Source organism: Dasypus novemcinctus, chromosome 4, assembly GCF_030445035.2.
Source record: "Dasypus novemcinctus isolate mDasNov1 chromosome 4, mDasNov1.1.hap2, whole genome shotgun sequence".
Lineage (NCBI taxonomy): Eukaryota > Metazoa > Chordata > Mammalia > Cingulata > Dasypodidae > Dasypus > Dasypus novemcinctus.
In genome coordinates, this window is record NC_080676.1 from 31,644,927 (window position 1) to 31,662,631 (window position 17,705).

Sequence of the window (17,705 nt, forward strand, 5' to 3'; positions counted from 1 at the left end):
ATATATATTGTTCTTCTTATAACTACTATATCAGATCCTTTTAATTTCTTGCTTTCTAAAGAGTAAAATAGAATACTTTGTTTTCCTGATTTGCCTGTAGGGTAAGATTTATTACATCCGAAATTCTGACCTGGAAAAACACACTTTCTTAATTAAAATACCAAGGAGAATGGTTCCATTCATTACTCACTTTATGAGGTTTATTTTTAAAACTCATGAAGGATTCTCTAGTGTAGCATCACCTCAAAGGTCAACCTCACAGATCCTGGAGTATCTCCTGCCCTGATTCCTTAGAAATACTGCTCTGGTTCTGGCTGGGCTGCAAACAACATGAATTGTGGGCTTCATCTGGTTATTCAGACATCATCACTTCCTGAAAAAAACAAAATTCAATTCAAGCTAAATAAAGAAACATCATCATTCCTTGGTTGGCTCTTACAACATGACCTTGAAAGAAACTACTCCAGTAGGCAAGGAGATAAAGAGCAATAAGTCCTTCACCTGGTAATAAATCACCATGTGTCTTAGCTACAACAGATGTGACAGAACTATGTGGGCTGGAAATGGAAACTTCCATGAGCTCCTAATCAGCATTTGGAGATTCTTCCGTTCAGATAACTTCAAAGTCCAGAACCTGGCATGGCTGTCATAGTGCTGGCATGAATATATTTGGTGATAATATTAATTTGGTGAGCTCATCAGTGCCATCATTTCCCATTCTCCAATGGTCCTCTGAAGAGAAAATTCTTTACTCAGACAGGTTTACCCTAGAAATGCAAATGCTGAACTGTATTTTATCATTGATGGGGGAAGAACACCTTCGTTGGATTAACTTTCAACACAATTTTAAAACTAAGATCTGAAATATTTCTAATCTGCAGAAGCTAATATTCTTGGATTTATACAATAATCAGATTGAATAAATTAGAGGGCTTTCTACTCTGAGATCCCTCTGTGTCCTTCTGTTGGGGAAGAGCAGAATTAAAAGAATCTCAAAACTGGAGAATCTGAAAATCTTAGATGTCTTGGACCTTCATGGAAATCAGATTACTGAAATCAAAAATGTCAATTTTTATGTGATTTGAGAGTTTTAAATCTTGCCAGGAACCTTTTAGAATGATAATCTTAATAGGTTTGACTCACTAACTGAACCTGTGACATAATCAAATCACTTTTCTGAGATATGTAGATAATTTGCCCTGCCTCCAACATCTGTTTCTCAGCTTCAACAATATATCTTCTTTTGAGAGTGTTTCCTGCCTTGCTGACTCTACTTCAATTTCAGACATCACTTCTGATGGAAATCCAATAGCTTAAGAGTCTTTTTACAAACACACTATCCTTCAAAATATGATGCTACTTCACCAGCGAGATATGAAGAGAATCGTGCAAAGAAGAAAGACATATGGCATTTGTTGTTGCTAAAAAAGATGAAGAAAAGAAGCAGGAAAGTCATAAACAATCTTTGCTTAAGGAGAAGAAATGGTTAACAATGAACAATGAAACTTGGAAGTGGGATTTGCAAAAATATTGTGTATCCAATATTGCTGTAAATCAAGATAGAAAAGATTCTGACTGCCCTTGGCAGACAGAACCCCTCTCAGACCAATAGAGGCACCAGCTCTGCATGGAAGCAGTGTCTCAGGACGCAGGACTCACCAATTCTTTACAAGGTTTATCTGTCACAGCCACACACCTTGTGGAAGTGGATGGAAATACACTTTCCCTGTATTGACCAGGAGCAATGGAATCTCTGGATTGGAACTTGAGTGTTCAAACAGCAGGAATGGTCATAACAGTTTCCTTCACTTTCATAGAATTTGATGAAATTGTCCAAGTGCTTCCAAAATTGAACATTAGGTTTCCTAATTCTCTGGACCTTAAATTCAAAGGAACAAATCCTATAAGGTAGCAATAATTTAATGTCCTAGCACAACTCTGTTGCATTGACCAGTTGTCAGTTGATCCTCAAAGAAATCCAATTGTCAATTTTACACTCAGGAAATATTGTGAACTAGTTAGGCTGAGCCATTTTAGTATGCAGAAAAGAAATGGAACAGAGGTGACACCAAATTCTATGATAATGGCAGGAAGGCTCTTTGGAATCCTAGCACATGTAGTATCTTCTAAGTTACTCTAGTACTTGATTTTAACCCTGAGTGATGCCAGAAAGAAGGATTTAGTATCTGATAGACATCAAAGGGAAAAATTTTGATATTCTCAAGGAAGAAAATAATGACAGTAAAAGTCTTGTAGGAGAAAATACAAATCATGCTGTACTAAATTACACTGCAAGAGAATTTTATAATGAAGAGCTGGAGGAAATAAAAAAAAAAGAAATTTTGCAAACCATATATAAAGGACCTTATGAAGGAACCCACAGAAATCAACAAGGAAACAAGATTTTGCAGAAGCTTTGGCAACAGATGTTCATTAAACTTGTTAGGGTTGCGGACATTAACATCTACAATAAAAATTCATGTATCGAGCTCTGCCTATGGTAGATAACTGACCAAAAATACAAATGGATGGCTTTTAGTTACAGTGGATTTTAGCAGTTTTATTTTTTCGAAGGATTGACAATATGTAGGATAAACATGTGTTAAAATAACAACAAAATAACACTCTTGGGGAAGCAGATGTGGCTCAAGCAATTGGGCTCCTGTCTACCATATAGGAGGTCCAGGGTTCGATGCCCAAGGCCTCCTGTGTGGTGAACTGGCCCACATGGAGTGCTGACCCATGCAGAGTGCTGGCCTGCATGGAGTACTGCCCTGTGTAGGAGTGCTGCCCAGAGCAGAAGTGCTGGCCTGCACAGAAAGCTGGTGCAGCAAGATGATGCAACAAAAAGAGACACAGAGGAGAGATAATATGATGAAGCACTTCAGGGAGCTGAGGTGGTGCAAGAGAATGATCACCTCTCTCACACTCCGTAAGGTCCCAGGATCAGTTCCTGGAGCTGCCCAATGAGAACACAAGCAGACATAGAAGAACGCACAGTAAATGGACACAGAGAGCAAACAATGGAGGGAGAGGGTAGAAATAAATAAATAAATAAATCTTTTTAAAAAAATAACACTATTCTTCAAACTAGAAAGACTAGTCAAAGTGTCATACCTAGTGTTCTCATAGTTAAAGGTCAGGAAGAAAGAAGAAAGAGGAAGAAAGGAAGGATTGATTACCTTTACATGATGACCAAATAGCCTTTGGGAATAAGCAGTGTTAGTGATGGTTTAGGCTTGGAATAGGCACTGCATTTGCAGTTCTCACTTTTATTGGCACCCCTGCTATAGCTCAAAGCACGTAGCATCTGCTAATGGTTCAGCAAGACTTGCTTCTACCCACTTTCAACCAATAATTTTCAGTTATTTGTCTTTTTATTTTATGTCATGATTCAAAGCCAAAAGTCTGTTATTTTTTATGAGCAAAGAATAAACATTAATAAATTAATTTTAAAAAACCATATTAAATGGCCATATTTTTCCATACTGCTATTGGTGAATAAATATTGAGCAAGATCTGAATAAGTCAAGTCAAAACAAGTGGAAGGCAAAAGTAAAATAACAAATCATTATCAGTATTTCTCTTTATAGCTAAGAAAAATTAATAGTTTTATCTGTTTCAGGTATATTGACTATGGATATTTTTCATTGGACTATTATTAAAAATGAGCACATTTATTATTAGCAGTTCTTCAAGAAAATAATTAAGATATTTTGTTTTAAAAAAGCAGGATTAAACAAGTTCTTTACAAATTTTGATCCTCTTCAGATTATGCATTCAGTAAGGTTGAATATCTGAAAATAATTAGTCTTGTTATATACCATCTGTCTTTTGAAAGATAATTGTGAAGTAACTGTGAAGTACTTCTTATCAGACCAACCATCCTGAATATAACAACTCTAAATTTTGGTCAACAAACTACTACAGAAGACACTAGAGACTAGAAGCAGGTAGAAGCTAGAGGTGCGGTCTGCAGTTGGGAGAAGAAAACTTGAACCAGGTGACTTTCCCATTTTTAAAGACTTTTTAGCCTGAAGACAAGACCCAGAGAGGGTAGCTAAAACCTTGACAGAAACCCACAATTTCATTGGCTTGAAGAACCAGAGAACAGAGTTCAGAGTGATCATAAAAGTTGGAAAGTGAAGTAGAAAATCCTGGAAAGGAAAGAATCAGAGGGGGGAAGCTCCAAATTCTGCAGATGAACTCTGCCCAAATCTCTACGTGGCCCCTGAACTACATGTGCATGGGATAGGCTCCAAGCAGCCCAGCTAAGGCTGAAAAAGTAAATTATGATTTCCGCTTTCCACTCACTAAAGGGAAGACAGAGTTGAGTTTGGAGTTTGGTACCACCCAAATAAAATGCCTGCTAAAGCAACAACAAAAATAGGCACCTTTCAGAGGAATATAATAAAAATCCAGAGTCTCTATAATGTAGCATTCACAATGTCCAGGACACAATCCCACATTACTAGCTACACAAAGAAACAGGAAAATATGACTCATACATAAAAGAAAAGACAAATCAGTGAAAACCGACTCTAAGATGACCCAGATGCTGAACTTTGAGGACAAGAAATTTTAAACAGCTATTTTAATTATGCTCAAGAGCAGGAAGGAAAATATGCTTGGAATGAGTGAACAAATAGGAAATCTCAACAACAAAAAGTGGAAACTGAAATCAAGTGAATGGAAATTCTAGAATGAAAAAATATATCTGAAATAAAAATTTGCTGGGTGGGCTTTAAAGAAGCAAATTGGAGATGACAGAAAATTCAGCACACTTGAAGACAAATCAATAGAAATTATGAAAAGAGTGTTCAAGATGATTAACTACTCTAATTTGCTTGTCTTTCTGCTTAAACTATACTTTTACCAATGTGGGCCTCCTTCTTTCTTTTCCACTGTCTTATTTTCAACCTCAGTTCTTGCATTATTCTTACAGTTCTCTTATTTGTGTGTATTCCTCATCTGTGCCCTACTTGTTTCTGGAAATTTTTTTTTTTTAAGTATTTTTCAAGGATTTGTTTTCAAAGAATTAGATATGACTATTCTAATCTCTAAACTCTTTACAAACTGTATCTGATTATAGACCACAATATATCAACATTCTGTATGATACACCTCAGAAATTTCAGGTGGAACTTTAGTCTACCCACAGTTGAAAGGCTACGAGATGAGAAACTATTTTCTAATCATAGAGTGTTTCGAATGTTTGTTCTGACAATAGATGTCCTTAATCATAAACTTATCCATTAGGATGCTGTTAGCTGACTAACAGGGATTTAAACAATTAAAATAAAATTGAAACTATCTCACATTATAGGTCATCTTAAAGAAATGACTCAGCAGCTCAGAAATGTCATCTGGGTCTAGTCACTTTCCAAAGTGTCCACTCTATTATCTTCATGTGTCCACATCTCTTAATGAGGCCTTTTACTTCATGGTCACAAGATGGCTAACACAATTCGAGGTATTGCATCCTTACACAATTGTGCTCAAAGACAAGAATAAGAGAGTGGGGAAGGTATATTCTCTAGTGCACCTCTCCCGGGAGGAAAATCATTCTTGGAAACTCTATGAAGAAATCCCTTCAGGTCTCATTGGCCAAAACTCGGCCACTTGTCCATGTCCTAGGTGCAAAAGAGTTGGAAGGTGATTATTTGTCGTTGTCAGTTTATTTAGTGTGAAACAGGCACTGCTAGAAATAAAGAAGAGGATTGGGGGGTAAGTAGATTCCCTAGAAAGCCTGTAATATTACCAAGTTGATAGAGCCTAGTCCACTACAGCAGAAGCATGAATGTTGAGTTGGACTAGGAACCAATTTTACCTTTGTATCTCGTAGTCACCCTGAGGCAAATTTTTAAGCTTTTTATTGTGAAAAAAGTCAACCATAGCAAAAAATTGATATTATAGTCTCACATATATCTACTATTTGCCTTTAATAATTACCAACATTATACACTGTGTATTTTAAATTTGTTTTCCCCAACTTTTAATTTTACTAATTCAAATGCAAAAATGAAAAGTCAAAAATAGTACAATGAATAGCATATTCTCTTCAACTAGATTTACTACTTGTTAATATTTTGACATTTTTGGTTGCTCTTTACCTCTCTCAAAATATATGTACTTTTTCCTAAAACATTTGAAAGTTGCCAACATCACTGTTTTCTTTTGCATCTCAGTTTTCTTTTGCTGTAAGACAAACCATGTAGTGGTTTAAAATAATCATTTACCTATTTGCTACTGATTCTGTAAAATGATGATTTGGATAGGGCTCGGCTGTGATGGTTTTCCTCTGCTCTGTGTGGGATCAGCTTGTAGGTATGTGATCAGTTGATAGGTTGGCTGAGGGCTGTCAGGTTCTACATAGCCTCACTTGTATGCCTAGCAGTTGCCTGGGGCCTTTTTTAGTGGAGAGAACAAGTTTCCATGTGGCCTCTCATTCTCCAGTAGCTATACTGGGCTTTTAAAAAATGAAAAAAATCCAATAGGAGAAAATGAAGTTCAGAGCAAGGCCATTGTTAAATGGGAATAGAGGAGTGTTAGAAATCTTCTGGAGACTTTCCCGGTAGACTGGATCATGTGCTAGGGTCCCCAAGACTACCCTGAAACTCGATGATTTGTTAGAAGGTCTAATAGGTCTCAGAAGTGGTTATACTCATGGTTACAGTTTGTTACAGCAAAAGGTAAGAGATTAAAAGTGGCAAGGGGAAAAAGGCACATAGGGTGAAGTCTGGGAGAAACCAGGCACAAGTTTCCAGGTGTTCCCTCGAATATACCTTAAGATACCTGGTGGAATCACAGGGACACATTTACTTCTTCCACAACATGTGTGAAGTGTTGTTAACCAGGGATGCTCACCCAAGCCTTGGTGTCCAGCTTTCTTTTTTTGCCTTACACCTTCTTAAAGGCAGTTTTATTGAGATGTATTCACATACCGTACAATCCATCCAAAGTGTACAGTCAATGGCTTTCAGTATACTCACAGAGTTGTGCATTCACCACAATCAATATTAGAACATTTTCATTACTCCTAAAAGAAAACCCTTTACACCTTTTGCATTACAATGATTAATTTTCATCTACTTTTAAAAAAATTTCCTAATGTTTTACACAGAGAATATATTAATCACACAAAAAAATCTTACAAAATGTTTTTAGAAAGATGAAGCAACAAAATAAATAAAACAAAGAAAAAGAAAAAATACATGAAATGTTCGTCATGGTTTTTTTAGCTAACTGGTAGGAATAACAATTAAAATTGAAGTGCACCATCCAAACTTTTATTCACTCACTCAAATGATATTTATTATCATCATATTATTACCTCATGCTAAACAACTGGAAAACTTCCAAAATATCACTGTCAAATGACAACATATTGGAAGGCAGTGAGAGATCTTAGAACCAAGAAGTATTCAAGTAGAAATCAAAGTATCACTTGTTAGGGGTAATGTGAGAGGGACACAAACATCTGATAGATATTAGGACTGGGCAACTTCTCATGACTTTTCTAAATGTCAAGTGCCAGCTCGGTCAAAATATCACCAAAATAACTTGTTGATAAAACAAAGCTTAATTTATTGCTTACTAAAGCAGTAGTAACACTACCCTGTGGAGGAGAATGCTACCTCCACAAAGTCTTAGCAGTGTTTCAGAGTGGGGAGAGCAAAGGCAGGATATTTGTGAGGTGTTTTTTAGGATATGACTTGAGGTAAATCTTTCAATGCAGAATGAGGGAAGTCGGGGAGGGGGTTGTATGGCTGGGTATGGGTCTGAGGCTTGATTAAAATTGGAAAGTTTGGGACCTAATAGTTTACATCTGGTAGACACACTGAAGGAAGAGTTTCAAAGCAAGTCTCAGAAGTTAATGAGCTGACGTGCTACTAGTGGAGAACTTTCAGGAAGTTCCTAAAAGAAAGAATAAAGTCATTGGCAATTTCATTTTCCTGAGCAAAAATTTTCAACAGTAGTAAATTCATGTTATTGCAGACTGTTGAACAGTCAAGTCTTATTAATGAAGACACTCTTGGTTCTTAATTCTTTGATGCCGTGTGGCAGGTTTCAGTCCTCACATCCCTGAAGTATTATGATTTCTCTTCTTCAGATTGTAGCTTAATCGAGAGTGAGATGAATAGGAGAAAAGAAAAATGGCTGTTATTTAGCTTTTTTTCATCCAGAAAGAACAAATATTAAATACATTTCATTTTATTTATTTAAAAAGATAATTTAAAAAATTTTAAAAGCAATACAAGGTCATTACAGAAAATTTGGAAAATAGAGAAAAACCCTACCCCATCAAGATAACCACTATCAATGTTTTAGGGCACTTCTCTCCTTCTACATAAACTTCATTTTCTAAGATATCATAAAATGTAAGAAAACATATTGCGTTCATTACAGCTTTTGGGGAGTGAGTAGATAGTTTTTTACATTTACACAATACTTTTCCACTAATTTTCCATACTTGCATCTATAGAATTACATGCCTCTTTTCCCTTGAGGATTGCAATTGAAATCTGAGTCAAGGTCTTTTTTTACATTCTGAATATGAAGATTCTCTGTAGAGCATCATAAAGACATCACGTTGTCCAGAATGTGTGCTCCTGAGTGTGATTTTTCAGCAGTCTTCAGGCAGACAGTTGTAGTCAGTTTCAGACTGCTTTATTTTTAAGCTTATGCGGCAATTTCAGGGTTTGACTGCACTTCCTTTTTGGTTAAATTCATAGTTTTTGTTGCATTCCTGGATGGCATTCTATTTTGAAGGAAGATAAATGGCTTCCCTTAAAAGTCAGCAGGAGGTTTTTGACAGATTGATGCTGAACATTTTAGTCAGAGTCCTTCATGAAGCACAAATGAGCCATTCCAACCTCCCTCAGCCTTGAAAATTCTATGATCTATTCCAAAACATCTGATAATTTCTCCAGCCTTTTGACAGCATTTCCTCGCTTGTGACAGGCAGTCATTTTACACTTGTATTGGTGACAATAAGAAAGACAGCTTTATCTATACATGGTCATTTCTTTTAGTAGCTAATATTACTTTACACTGTGTACACTGTACACTGAAGAACAACAGCTCTAGTCTTTGCTCTTTGAATGCACAATTTTTGGAGAAAATCTAAGAAAATTAGGACTCCAAATGTAGGTTTAAATTCAATCTTGAATGTGGTTATCAATGCCAATTTACTAGTCAGCTAGTGACTACTCAGCTGGCTATATACAATATATTTTTAACTCCTCTTGACATATAAAACCACAAACCTTTGCTAAGTTGATATATATGTGGTACTTTATCACTTGATCACAAATATGAGCTGCATCTCAGTTTTTTTAGATAAAATGTGAATGAAAATAAATATCACAGAAAAGCAAAATAGGAAAAGTCAGAGAAAAATAATAATTTAAAACCACAATTGAGTAAAACCATTTCTTCCTTCTGAGGGGGTGGGGGAATGGAGAGTGAAGAAAGGTGGCATAATTCATACCGGCAGTTGAGCAGTAGCCCTCTACTTCTCTCTTCCTTTCCTTCAAGGAGACGGGTGGGGAAGGAAGAAGGGAAAAGGCTGAAATCTCACAGCCAATTTTTCTCTGCAGGAAAAGAGTGGGGATCTGTAATAAGAACAGCAGTGAAAGGTTTGGGGAGTAGAAAATCTTTGATACTCCAGAGTTTGGTAGTGGATGGAGAACCAATTTGCTATGCATAATAATATGGGGGACATAAAGTTTCTCGGGAGAATCTAGGAATGGAAGGTGTCCAAAGGTGAGAAATAGGGAGTGTGGAGTTAGAAAGGGAATGAGAAAACAAGGTAGGAGGCCAGAGCCTGCTGTCATAGAGGTGTCCTTTGGGAAATTTTGAGTGGGGTGACCAAAGTACTTCAAAAACTGGGATATTGAAAGCTCAACTTTTGGTGGTTTGCCACATGTCAGAAAAGATAATGCACATGTATAAGGGTAAATAAAAGCAATTTTTCTCTGCTTGTGAAGGGGAAGGGGGCTGTTGCCTCCACCTATCCCTTTGAGGGGATCTTCCTGCAGGTATAGCGGGCCTTAGTCCCAAGAGTAACCTTTTGGAACATAGATAAATCTCTCCCAAGATAAGCCCCATCTCCAGTCTTACAATGCAGAGAAGCCAAAAGGTCCCAAGCCTCACATCCCCTTGAAATGTACACATGTACCTTTGGCGTTAACCTAAGAGTCTATCTTGAGATTTAACCATTCATCTCTTGATGAGATAAGAGAAGTTTCATTATTCTTTCTTCGGCTTTATTGTATGAATTGCGTGAAATTTAATCTGACTTCATAGCTGTTTGCAGGCTACCTGTATGCATGTACTCTGTTGTGCTAACTCAATAACAAACCCATTTTCTTTCTTTTTAACGATGTGGAAGGGTTATTCTTTGTTGATGGGACTTTTTCTCCCAACACATGAGGGGAACAACACTTTCATTTTATGTTTTAGAAGGAAGTCAAGGGAAAGGAGATGTGACCATGCCCATACCATGCGCCAGAGAAGAGAAACAGCATCCATGGCAGAATGTGCTTAGGCCGAAATAATTTATCAAAAGCAAAGTTTGGAGCAAGAGAAGGCAAGGAGAAATGTAAGTCCCCTCCACCCTGCCCTCCCACCCCCACCCAAAATCTTAACTCTTAGAGCAATTAAGAGTGACTCTGGGTTTCTTCTTATTAAGTAGAAATCAATTTTATGAGGATCTTGTCTTGTTGGCATCTGGGACATATAAACACTTCCAGTAGGGAATGGTATTTAATGTATGAACTAACTGTGATCATTCTAAATATGTAGGTTTGATTCCTGCTTTTACAAAAATTGTACACATTTGTAACATTTTCTCACTTTATTAAACATTTTTTAAAGTATCAATTTTTGACAGCTGTATGATAATATTGAGTGGGTACATCAACATTTACTTAACAATTTTCCTCTCTTGTCTCTTTTAAAATTACAGGTGTGATTGCAATAAACATCTCTGAGTTTTATTGTTTTTTTACTTTTTTGGGAAATAATTTCAAATTCCCAGAAAAATTGCAAAAATAGCACAAAGAATACCCACATATACTTTACCAAAATTTACCTATCAATTACATCTTGCCCCATTTGCTTTATCATTTGTACTCTCAGGACCCTATTTTTCCACAATATTTACCATAATACTTTAAGCTGTATTTGTTGAGAACAGGGAAATCTCTTAAATAATTTCAGTTAACTACTACAGTAGATTTAACATTGATATAATTTTTTCCTAATAAACCATTCATATTCCAATTTTGTCAGTTGACCCAATAGTGTATTTTATAACAATTTTTTTTTCTCTCACCAGTACAGGACCCAGTCTAGGATCAGGCATATTTTGTTGTCATGTCTTTGTAATCTTCTTTAATATGGAACATTTCCTAAGCCTTTCATTGTCTTTAATGCAATGGACATTTTTGAAAATATAGTCCCTTTTAAAAAAAACTAGAAAGTTCCTTGTTTTGGGTTTGCTGAAGAGTGCCTCATGATAACTTTCAGATACGTATGCTGGCCAAAATAGTACATCAGTAATGCTGTGTCCTTCTCAGAGAATCACATCTGGAGGCACATGATGACCATCTGCCTCTCATTTGTGATGTTAATTTTGACCTCCTGGTCAAGGTTTTGTCTGAGTTTTCCAGCCACATTATATTAACTAGTTTTTTCTCTTGTTCTAGTAAGCAATCTGCAGAAGACATCCCAAGAGCATGCAAATACACTGCTCCTCATTTAAAAAATGTCCCTCTAAATTTAGCATCTATTTATGATTCCTGCCTGAACTAATCTTTACAGCGTTGGCTGAAAAATAATGATTTTCAAATTCAAGGACTCTTTTCACATTTACGAGTGAGCACATGGCATTATTCTGTAAGCAAGAGCCCTTCTTTCTTTATGAATTTATCTGCTTATCAGTATGGAATCATGAAGTCTTATTTTTTGTTCAATGGTTGGTGCTTAACTTGTTCCAGATTTAGCAGTGGGATACCCTTCTAGCTGACTCCTGTGTTTTTGTGGCAAGCCCCCATTATTGGTTTTGGCACTTTCTTACTTATTGACATAACAAGATGTTCCAGGCCTACTTTCTACCTTTCCTGTCCCAGCCATTTTTTCAAAGGGAATGGCATTAGAAACCAAGGTCTGAGCTCTTTGTGCTGATAATGGTTTTTGTTTGTTTGTTTTTGTTTTTCTTCTGTTTTTTTTCTTTAGGTGGTATTGGAGTTTGAACCCAGGACATTTGAAGTAGGTGCTCAACCCTTGAGCTATACCTGCTCTGCCTGATAAGGTCATTTAAAATTTTTTTTTTAATTATTGTTATTTTTAAAGAAGCCTTGGATTATATAAATGTTATATTAAAAATATAGGGGATTCCCATATGTTGCACTTAATCCCCCCTCCCCCACTTTCCCACATAAACAACATCCTTCATTAGTGTAGTATATTTGTTACATCTGATGAACACATATTGGGAGCATTGCTACTATCCATGGACTATAATTTACATTGTAGTTTATACTCTATCTCGCACATTTTTGGAGGTTATGATAAAATATATAATGGCCTGTATCCATCATTGCAATGTTTTGCATGACAATTCCAATATTCTGAAAATGCCCCCATATTAACCCTATTCTTCCCTCTCCCTTTCCTCAGAACTTCTGGTGGCCACTGCCTGTATATCAATGATAAAATTCTTCCATTGCTAGCATAATAATAGCTCTGTAATAGAATAATAATAAGTCTACTTTAGTCCCTTGTTCATTCCCCAGTCTTAAGAATTTGGGAATGGTGATGCCCACTCTGCTTCTAATTGAGAGGGGGCTTAGATCCCATGGGGAAGATGGATGGGACTATCTTGCTTGCAGTTGCAGACACTCTCTGATCCTTGGGATGGGCGTTGTCCATCATCATCTCCTTGTGTTAGTTGACTTGGGTGAGTCCATTGAACTGGAGAGTAGGAGTTAAAACTCTGCTGAGATTCAGGGCTGGCACATGAACAGACCAAAGATTTAAGTCTCTGGGATATACATTTAACAAGTATAGTGCTAATTATGCGTTCAAATAAAAAGGGCAGAAAAGCCATGCTGATAATATTTTAAAGATAGATTCTTAGGATTGAAATTTCAGGGGAAAAGGTATAAATTTTGATACACATACATATCATTTTGATACATCCATACATAGATTCTTGATGTATATCACCATATTGCTTCCTGGAAATGTACTGATTTATTCTCACACCTGCAGTGCATAAGCTCATACTTTTCTTTACTCTCTCACTAACATTCATTACCTTTAAAAAAACCTGTAAGTTCAAAAAGTGTATCATAATATTTTTGTGTTTCCTAGATTATTAATAAGGTTTATTAATTTATTAGTTGTTTTCATTAAATGACTCATTCATACTGTGTCTATTTTCATCAGGAATTTAGTGTTTTATATTTCTGAATCAGGTGTTTATATATATCAAGATTTTGACCTATTCTCATAATTGTGGCAATTTTTTTCTAGTTTGTTATTTCCATTTCAATTTTGCTTATATTTTGAATTTATATTAAAATATTTAATTTTGGTATTGAGTCAAATCTATCCATCTTTTGTAACGCTTGGAAAGTCTATTTTTATGTAGTTTATAATAAACTATATAATAAATATTTTAGTTTTGACTATATTCATGCTGCTCTAATTTAAAGGATAGTTTTTTTGGGAGGGGAGGGGTGCGAAGGAAAGAGGAATTTGGATTTGTTCCAAGAAGAGTTTCATAATAGTTACAGGCATTAATACTGGAATACTGGAAGGGTTACATGAAAAAGATTGTGTGCGTGCTTTCGTGTTTATTAAGAACTCTCTTAACACCAAGATCATTCCTCAACTTTCTTGTTGGGGTCAGGTGAATTAAAAGGTAATTTAACAAAACAACGTTACGCAAAAGCTAATTTGCAGTTTATTTTTATGAAAGACCACATGGTGTAAAGATGCCCTCTAGTGGGAGATGAGGTCTCCTACAATTACACTGGAAGAGCACAAATCTGCTATCCATTGTTTTATAAAACGCTCCACCTGTGAAAAGTGTGATGTGAGGGCTTTTGCTTTCTTTCTGAAAAATAACCAATAAGAGTTAAGATATTAATTCCCATATAACTCTGATGTTCTTTCTGAATGGAGCTGGAATAACCAAATCATCATGGTCACTAAAGTTCGCTGTTTTCTGTTTTTAAAAAATATGCCACTCTTTATTAGCAAATAAATTCCACTCTTCTGGTAAGGCTATATGAGTAAATATTGACTTAGTCAATAGGTAATCTGAATGTAAGCATTGATCAGAATGTGCTTTAATTTTGCTGTAATTTCATGAAAGGAAGTAGCTTGCAAAGCTATCAAGAGCTCTAATGGTAACTGTCTAGAAAAGGAAGAAGTTGAAAGAAATGCTATTTTATGATTTTCAGAATCAACATGCTTGGAAACAGGGTAAAGGATAAAGAGATTAAGTGGATAGGATTGATCTTAGTGTTTTGTTTTGTTTTGTTTTGATTTTTATCTATATTCCCTCAGGGGCTCACCCAGGTTCTGACTCATATTCATAGTCAATAAACTTTGTTGATTTGATGTGGAACAAATTATTCCCTAACCATTGAAAGAAAATCTCCTCTGGATGAATTATTATGATGATTGGATCTACAAAATATTGTAAATGCTAAGTCCATTGCCTCATTGATTAAACATTGTTCTGTAAGACTCATAGAAAATCCCCTGGTTATGAGCAAAGGAATACTGAAGTATGATTGTGAAAGTATGATCCTTTTGATAAAGTTATAGGTCAATTGGATATCCATATGGATGAGAAATGAATTTTAGCTTCTACCTCAAACAACATACAAAAATCAATTCCAGGTGAACTGTAGACCTAAATGTAGAAGGTAAAAGCACAAAACTTCTGGAAGGAAACTTAGGAACCTAGGGGATAGAAAATATTTCTCAAACAGGACATAAAAAAGCACTAACCATTAAAAAGGTTATTAATTGGACTAACTTAAAATTAAGAATTTCTCTACATTAAAAAGCATCATAAAGAGAGTGAAAAAGCAAATGTCTAACTGAGAGCAGATATTTGATATGCAGATAGGCAATAAATGACTCATCAAGAATATGTAAAGAACTCTTACAAATCAATAAATAAAAGGAAAAAAAACAGTAGAAAAATGGGCAAAATACCTAACAGGCAATTAACAAATAGAAAAATTCTAATGACCAATAAACAAATGAAAATGTGTTCAATTTCCTCAATCATTAGAGAAAGTAAATTCAAATCACAATGTGACAGCACTATAGTGGTTGTAAATGTTTAATAAACACTCTTTCTGGAGAAAAAATGTGTGTGGGTCACACAAATGTGCAAATAATCACAAAATATACAATACCTTTAATGTAAGTTCCACATAGCTGATTGATTTTTACAGAATGCTTTTGTTGATTTTTGCTAAAATCGTATGCCCATACCTAAGGTTGGGCACAACCATGCTTGACAATTTTCTGTGCTATTCACAAAGCAATAGTTATAGACATGACACTTTTGAGTTTAATTTGCTTTATTAACATTTTCTCCATCACTTTTTAAAGTGTAGATAAATTTTTAAAAACTAAAAATTATTCCCAACTTGTAGCCTTTCCCAATTTCCTTGACGTCGATGCTTCACTCTGGCCAATTTCAAATTATCAACAAGGCCTTGCTGAAGAGATGCAAAGCAACATGCCATTATAAAATATTTTCACTACACAGAAACAACTGAATTGATGTAAATAAACTTAACAGCACAGATGATATTGAAATGTATAAAATAATTAGGAGATCATGGATTTGAACATTATTATGTTTGTTCAAATATAATTAATTTGTTTATATAAGTTAATTTTTAGTAATGGTTGTGTTTAACAACCTGTTCACAGAATTCCTGAAAATTTCACAGTTGGTGTCCAAGAATCAGTATGAGCCAACTCCAACACACCACTGAACCTACCTGAATGAAAATATAGCCAATACCAGTGAGGCTACATGGCTGTGCAACTGCACTCCTAGATATATAACCAACAAAAAGGCATACATACATTCACAAAACACCTACACAAGAATGTTTACAGCAACACTCTTTATAATAGCCCTAAACTGGAAGCAACCCAAATGTACATCAACAATTGGATGGATAAATAAATTATGGGATGTTCAGCAACTGGAATGAACAAACTATTGCTACATGCAACAACATAGATGAATCTCAAAAACATAATATTGAATGAAAGAAGCCAGACTCAAAAGTATACATGTTGTATGTTTCCATATATTTAAGGTTCAAAATAGACAATCTGACAGTGTAGAAGTTGGGATAATCGCCGGTTTTGGGGGACAGGACACAAGGAGGAGCATCTGGGGTCTTGGTTATGTTCTGTTTCTAATCCAGGTGCTGGTTACATATACTTGATGAAAATTCATTGACCTGTACAATTTAAGACTTTTGCACTTTTCTGTGGTGTTACATTTCAATAAAAAGTTTACTTTAAAACCTTAAAAAAAAAAAACACCCACTCACTAGATTAAAAAATGAAAGTGACCAAAAAATGATCATTTCAAAGTAAAGTAAGTTGGCTAATTTAATTATATCTGAAGGAGTAGTGGAGTAGAAACCTTTAGATTAAGGAATGGAGTCCCATTATCTCACCATGGGACCCTCAGCAAGGAATTTTATTCCTTTTGTGACTCAATCCCTTCTACCACAAAACAGAAATATTAATGGGCTGCCCAAACCAGAAAATGGTTGGCTTACTAAATATATGTATTAACTGTAAAAATAGTCAAACCCTTCAGGAAGCTAAATTATGACAGAGAGTAGTTTTTCTGGTAAAATTTTATCCCTAAAATTAGACTTCAATGATAAGAGTAAAATAGCTTTTAAAAAAGTTTTCAAAAACATATAATAACCTTGTTCATTTTGTTGGTGGGGACTAGATCCATGAGGGAAATATTAATAGATGGATGCTAGTAAAATGGAAAGGAGAACTTCTTAGTGAAAGATGTGGTTAAATGGTCCAATGAATGGTGGAAATGAATGAGGGATCTATCAGGCGTAAGCACAGTGGAAGACAAGGAGCAGCTTTCTGCCGAGTAGAAGTTAATTTAACATTATATGTTGCAGATAAGAATATTTACCAGAGAGAATTAATTTCTATTGATCTATACCTAGATTTTCAGATAATATCAAATTAGTTTTGAAGGTTTTTTCCTTCCACATATATCATTTCAAAATACTACATATAAAAGTGCGGTCACCCCTCCAGCTGAAGTGTGGTTTGCTGGCCTGGCAGGGGAGTGGCCGCGGTAGGCCTAATTCCGCTGCCCCCATAATAGGGTGGTTGGTCGGGCTCACCGCCACCCCTGAAGGAAGCTCGGCATGGGCGCAGAGTGCCCTCGGGTCTCCCCTTCTCGGCAGCCATGCTTCCGCGGCCGCCCCTCCTCCCGGATAGCGCCACACAATGCCTTGTGGGGCGGCACCCTTCTTCTTCTTTCTCCCTGCGCAGGCCCAGGGCGGAAGATTCCAGTCTGCCCTTTTCCCTTCCCCCGACAGCAGCAACAGCCAGGTGTGGGCGGAAAAATCCAGCCCGCCCTTTTCCCCTCCCCCGAC

The 17,705-nt window shown here is 36.0% G+C and overlaps 1 pseudogene; it reads left to right on the forward strand.

The window, feature by feature from the left end:
* Nucleotides 1–330: 330 nt before the first annotated feature.
* LOC101445792 (leucine-rich repeat-containing protein 49-like) lies at nt 331–2,555 on the forward strand (annotated as a pseudogene).
* The last annotated feature ends 15,150 nt before the right edge of the window (nt 2,556–17,705 follow it).